This window comes from Antechinus flavipes, chromosome 4 (genome assembly GCF_016432865.1).
Source record: "Antechinus flavipes isolate AdamAnt ecotype Samford, QLD, Australia chromosome 4, AdamAnt_v2, whole genome shotgun sequence".
In the NCBI taxonomy this organism is placed as follows: domain Eukaryota; kingdom Metazoa; phylum Chordata; class Mammalia; order Dasyuromorphia; family Dasyuridae; genus Antechinus; species Antechinus flavipes.
Genome location: NC_067401.1, coordinates 296533856 through 296539855, shown reverse-complemented (window position 1 = coordinate 296539855; position 6000 = coordinate 296533856).

Below are 6000 nucleotides of genomic sequence, written 5' to 3'. Positions count from 1 at the left end.
GAACATAGAAACACTTGAAAAACCAATAGTCCTAGCTATATGGGATATTAAATACTTAACCAGCTGTAGTCTTTCTCCAGCTTCTCCAAAAGTTATAATTTGTATTTATAAGATACTTTAAAGTTTAAAAAGCACTTTTTATGCATTAGGTATGAAATAACAGTATCTACATTTTCCTGATGACAACAGAGGTTAAGACTCATCGGTAGTGGTAGTCCTTTGTTTTCAGAAGATCAGTATCATGAAATGTGCAGAGATAAACAAGTAGGCTAAAATTCAAGGGACAATTTGAATCCTATCTCTAGGATCAAGCTCCATTCTATAGCTTTTCCTCACTATGTAACCTGCTTTGATATCCCAAAATGTCTCTCAACTCAACATTCTCCAGAAATAAAATAAGATGCTTGAGCAAAGATGAACTTACCAAGTACAGTTAGAATGGTTTGGAGTGGAAAACTAGAGAAGTCCAAAAGGAATTAAAGGTCAGGGCGTAGATTGGAGGACAAAATGTACTGGCGGACTGAAGAGGTTATGGAAAAAGAGCAGAGGACATTGGAGGAGAGGCCTGAACTGAGTCCAGGATTTTAATTCCATGTGAAAAGCCTACTGGGTTACTGATTCAGTTGCATTCCACTCTGCTCCAATGTGGGATGGGATTCAAGGAGAAAAGGCAGAGACATACTGGCTGGGGCTTGAGGCCCTCTGTACCTCCAGACTCTTTCCCTCTGGTTTTGGGGTGGCTTTGGCCTATTTGTAACATGCCTTTGGTTTTTGGTACCTAGAACTGAAATGGTTGATTGCTGGGCCCAAAAACAGATGGTATATTTTAGGACAAGCTAGTTAAATTCCGAGGTCTGTCACCAAAGGATTATCACATCCTACTGCAGTGAGATTGCAGATGCAATCACTAAGAACTACCAAGAGCAATTTCTCAAAGAAAGGGGCTTTGTTGTATAAAAGCAGACAGAACCAAATAGCATCAGGGAACTGGTTGGTCAGAGGTGGTTGCTTGAAAAGAATATTTATAAGAAAATAGTTATCTCCTTTCACAGCAGGTTACTCTTCAACTATTGGTTGAAGACTCACCAACACTTTCTGCTGCAGTCCCAAATTTGGTACCACCTTCCAAGCCCCCTGCACCTGGATAGATGGGCAACTGCAATCTGCTTTTTGTTTCCTGTCGTCAATTGCCCAAGCAGAAACTAACAAAGGCCCTGGTGGAATCTATTCCACTATTATCTTCAATCTATTGGGTCCTTCCCCTGTTGCCTACATATATGACCATCTTCTAAAAATCCTCACTTGATTCAATTGTACCCATTATCTATGCACTATTTTTCTTGTTACTTTCATAGCTAAACTCCTTGAGTAATTTGCAATCATTGAATTCTCCCTCACAATGTCTTTTCAATCCTCTCATTCTTCAACTGAAAATATCCTCCCCAAAATTACCAAAGATCTTTTAATTGCAAAATTGAATAGCTGTTTTCTTAATTCTGAATCTCCCTGATTTTTCTGTATTGTCAGAACTTTTCCTTCTGTATACTCTCCTAAGGTTTTATAATATAATTCTCTTCGGATTCTCATGTTACTTGAATTGAATAGCTGTTTTCTTAATTCTGAATCTCCCTGATTTCTCTGTATTGTCAGAACTTTTCCTTCTGTATACTCTCCTAAGGTTTTATAACATAATTCTTTTCTGATTCTCATGTCTAGCCTCTCAAGTTTTTTTTGTTTTTTGTTTTTTTTTTTGCTTGTTCTTCATCCATGTCTTGCCCATTGCCATGGATAACCCCGTTTCCTGCCAAGGCTCTAAGTAGGATCTTTTTCCCTCTATACTTCCACTCAGTGATCTAATCACTAATCATTTCATGGGTTATGGTTAAATTATTTCCTCATACAGATAATTTCCAAATCTTTATATCCAACTCTAGTCTCTCTGCTGAACTACAGCCGTATATCTTCAACTGCTTCTTGGACATCACATAGTTCATGGATGTCTACAAGATGTAGACATAATAACCTAACATACACAAAGCTAGTTTTTTCCCCAAATGCTCTTTATTAAATTTTCTATTCTTTAAAGAGCACTATCTTCCCAGTTAACCAGGCTTTCAATCTTATATGTAAATCCTTGACTGCTCACTTACATTCATCCCACATATCTAATCCATGTCTCATTTCATACAACCACATTCCTAGGTCTCATTTAGATTGAATATTAATATCAATTTCTGCCTTTTATTTCTACTCCATTCCATCTTCAACACAGCTATCAAGGTGATTTTTCTATGTAGATCTGACCCCCAATTTTCTAATGCTTCCCTACTACTTCTAGCATTCTGACATTTTAAGTTCTTTATAATAAATAGTCTTGTGATATCTTATTCCAGTTCATGTATTTTACCATCCAGGTCTACTGGTCTCCTCCTTGAAGTTCCACAACACACTCCAACTAAATTTTTTTGTACACTCTGTCCCTAAACCTGCTCTACCACTTCATATCCATCAGTTTCCTTAGATTACTACAAGACTAAACTAAAATCTCAACTCCTGCAGGAGGCCTTTTCCAGTTCCATCTATCTATTGACCTTCTCTTTCAGACTAGCTTTGAACTACTATGAAAATATTGTTTGTGAACCTACTTACATGTTGCCTTGTTCACTGGGTTATGTACCTGGGGCAATGCTTGACAGAATCAGTAATTGGTGATTTTTTTCCTTCCACAGCTACTTACTAGGACTACTTCATAAGGAGGAAATGATTTTGGATGATCTTTGCAATATTCAAGTATTTATTTAGGTTGAAGATTAAAATTCAAACAAGGATAATCAAACTGATGTTTATCCAAACTTAAAAAAAATAAAATAAAAGCCAAACCCATAAACGGTTGCCACATGAAAATATCTTTTATACTTTAGTCGTTTAGCACAGAGGTATCAAATACTATACTCAAAATACTCCCAAATGCTGCTTGAACCGGACCAAAATATAATTAAGGAAATAAGCAACAAAATAAAAAAGCCTTAAGATAAAGATAAAATTAGATTTCAAAACTAAATCAATATAAAGCTTGCAAGGATTCTTATGTACAAGTTAAGGTTCCATTCCAATTTTGAATTTAATACTACTTATCTGGCAATCAATTCAAAATATACTCTGCATAATAGTCATGGTCTAATAGGGGTTCTCAAACTTCTTAAATAGGGAACCAGTTCACTGTCCCTCAGACTGTTAGAGGGCCGGACTATAGAAAAAACAAAAACTTTTGTTTTGTGGGCCTTTAAATAAAAAAAACTTCATAGCCCTGAGTGAGGGGGATAAATGTCCTTTGCTGCTGTATCTGGTCTTTGGGCCTTAGTTTGAGGACCCCTGGATTACATTGGAATTGGAAGTAAACCTCACTTTAATATAACAAACCTGTGCTATAAGAGCTCATCTCTTTACGTTTCTACTAATTGCCACAGTAACAGTTTTGATTACTGAATATTTTCTTCAATTGAACCAATTAATATAAATATGTGGGAAAACAGCAGAACATGCCAGTAACATAACTTCAATGAAATGTTAAGTGCTAATAAATTACTTAGTGTACTATCTTCCCAAGTACTGTTACTAAAACCACTTTGTGTAGATATAAAGACCCCTGGTTCTTCTTATGTTGGCATACATATTTTAAAGTGATTCTAGATGATGTTTTCTCATAATGCTCTAATATCCTGAAGTATCAAGACTCCTGCTCCTCTTTCTCATTACATGATCAGACTCCTTGTAGGGTCATACGAGTCTATCTTTTTATATCACACATTTTCTCACATATTTGTTGGGTCTGCATTTGACACTAGCTTTAATTTTCCCTAAATATTTTAAAATATATCTAATATGCTTTTAAAACTACAAACCATTTTAAAGAGTCAGTTAGGCAAAAAGTTTTGTGCTATTCTTTTGCAAGCTGTTGAAAAACTTAAGTGCCTAACAAATCAAAACTGAGCACAGAGAGCTGTGGTAAAGTGGCTGGAAAAACTGCTCAAGACATAATTTTGTTGGAAGAAATATTCATCTATTCACCACTACCCAATGACACCAATTCTAATGTAAGCCAAAATATAAAATTTAATGGGCAGCAAAAAGTTATCAAATTGTGCATACCCTTTGATCCAGCAGTGTTTCTATTGGACTTATATCCCAAAGAAATACTAAAGGGAAAGGGACCTGTATGTGCCAAAATGTTTGTGGCAGCCCTGTTTGTAGTGGCTAGAAACTGGAAATTGAATGGATGCCCATCAATTGGAGAATGGCTGGGTAAATTGTGGTATATGAATGTTATGGAATATTATTGTTCTGTAAGAAATGACCAGCAGGATGAATACAGAAAGGCTTGGAGAGACTTACATGAACTGATGCTAAGTGAAATGAGCAGAACCAGGAGATCATTATACACTTTGACAACGATATTATATGAAGATGTATTCTGATGGAAGTGGATTCTTTGACAAAGACTCAGTTTCAATCGATAAATGATGGACAGAAGCAGCTACACCCAAAGAAAGAACACTGGGAAACGAATGTGAACTATTTGCATTTTTGTTTTTCTTTCCGAGTTGTTTTTACCTTCTGAATCCAATTCTCCCTGTGCAACAAGAGAACTGCTCGGTTCTGCAAACATATATTGTATCTAGGATATACTGCAACATATCTAACATATATAGGACTGCTTGCCATCTAGGGGAGGGGTTGGAGGGAGGGAGGGGAAAAAACGGAACAGAAGCGAGTGCAAGTGATAATGTTGTAAAAAAAATTACCCTGGCATGGATTCTGTCAATATAAAGTTATTATAAAATAAAATAAAATATTAAAAAAAAAAAAAGGAAAATATTTCAATCTCTAAAAAAAAAAAATTTAATGGGCAGTATCAGTTTTTCTTTTAGTAGTGGTAAGTACTATGCATTTTTAAATGAAATAAATTTTTAATCTCAGAAAAGTTCCTTTATCATATTTAGCTCTATCTTATAATTCAAAAGGTTGGAAATATTTATTGGAAAACTGTTAATTTTCCTACAGTACCTAATGATTAGATAAACTCTGTGACTTCTGGTTAGTTTCATCCAGATAAAACTCTCCATCATTTCAGAAAAGATTTTATACAAACATTAACCATTTTAAATGAATTTGTGGTTTAAAATGCATTACTCTACAGGTATAAAATAAACCACTATATTTGTATTAAAGAACTCAAAAAAAAAATGCTTTAAGACAGGAAGACACAACTACAATAGCAAATATGAAAACAGTCATTAAAAGTCCTTAACAAAATTGAAAGGGAGATGGATTAATTTCAATTGACTTTTCATGTTACATAAAAATTAATTTGAACAGTTCAGGAAACAAAAAACAAAAAGCTGATTCAAATAGTTTTGACATACTGACAACTAAAATACAAAGTCAGCATCTGGCTATTGTACATTGAAAATTCTGTGGCAACCTGAATATATTTAACTTAAATACTTCAAAAACAAGTGAGTTCAGTAATATGGTTAAACCATCTAAGCCTGAGTTCTGTAACCAAAAACATTCATTCACACATGGTCAAACTTCTGGTGATAATTATTTTGGGGGGAGGAGGAGGGAGAGGCAATTGGGGTTAAGTGATTTGCCTAGGATCACACAGCTAGAAAGTACTATGGATCTGAGATCAGCAGATTTGAACTCAGGTCCTCCTGACTTCAGAGCTGGTGTTCATTCACTGTGCCACCTAGCTGGCCCTTCTGGTGACAGGAAGCTGAATGAAGTAATTCATCATATTTCTATTTGGGTTCTCAAGACACAACAAAAATGTACATTACATATTTTAAACTCAATTTTCATGTGCAGATTGCAAAAATGTCAAACATTCATATGTAATTGCAAATAGCACAGAACAAAATAAAATCAGGTGATATCTTAGTCCTTTAAGGTCTCCTTTGTATATAACTGAAGCTACAAATTAGCCTGATAGATGCA